Source organism: Thamnophis sirtalis, unplaced genomic scaffold (assembly GCF_051295495.1).
Source record: "Thamnophis sirtalis isolate CommonGarterSnake01/CBP01778 unplaced genomic scaffold, rThaSir2_p1.2 scaffold_5, whole genome shotgun sequence".
Taxonomy (NCBI): Eukaryota; Metazoa; Chordata; class Lepidosauria; order Squamata; family Natricidae; genus Thamnophis; species Thamnophis sirtalis.
Window position 1 is genome coordinate 64672496 of NW_028261385.1, and position 784 is coordinate 64673279.

Below are 784 nucleotides of genomic sequence, written 5' to 3' on the forward strand. Positions count from 1 at the left end.
TGTACATAAAGAAAAATAAAACAGAACACATTCAATCAAGAATCATAAGATACAACACTTAGTGACAGTCATAAGTTATTAATAAGCAATCAAATTATACTAGGAAACAAATAAAACTACAACATTTAAAGATACAAGCAACATGGTTACAGGCATTAAGTGAAAAGAGATAGGTACTAGGAAGGAAGAGAAGAATAGTAACAGAGTCTTAGTAGATAATTTGACAGTGTTGTGGGGATTAGTTTTTTAGCAGTGATGGCATTGGAGGGATACTGTTGTTCTGGTGTGCAGTGCCCTATAATGTCGTTTTGAGGATAGAAGTTGAGATCGTTTATGTCCAGGATGTGAAGGTTGGGGACCTCTGGGAATTGAAATCCACGCACCTTAAAAGTTCAGGCGCTTGACAAACACTGCTCTGGACGGTAGAATCATGTTGCAAGAAAGAGGCTATTGAGGCCCGGAGAAAGCAGGCAGCATCTCCTTTGCAAAATTTATCTTGGGGAGGTATCCTTTCCTTCTCCCACCCACCCCCTTAATCTCTAAGGAGCACAAAGCAAGAGAAGGCAGGTGTTGAGGGGTCTCGTTCTTCCTTCGCTATTCACACGCACACAAAAGCAGCAGCTGCGAGCAGATGGGCCGAGCCTTCCCGCCCAGGAGCTTCTGCCCGCTTTTCCTCGGCGCGGCGAGAGAAAGGAGCTCCTGTCTGGGCTACCTGGGTGGCAGCAGCGGCGGCGGCGGCTGCAGCAGCTCCCTCGCCTGCACTTCCTGCTCTGCCCGCAGTGCC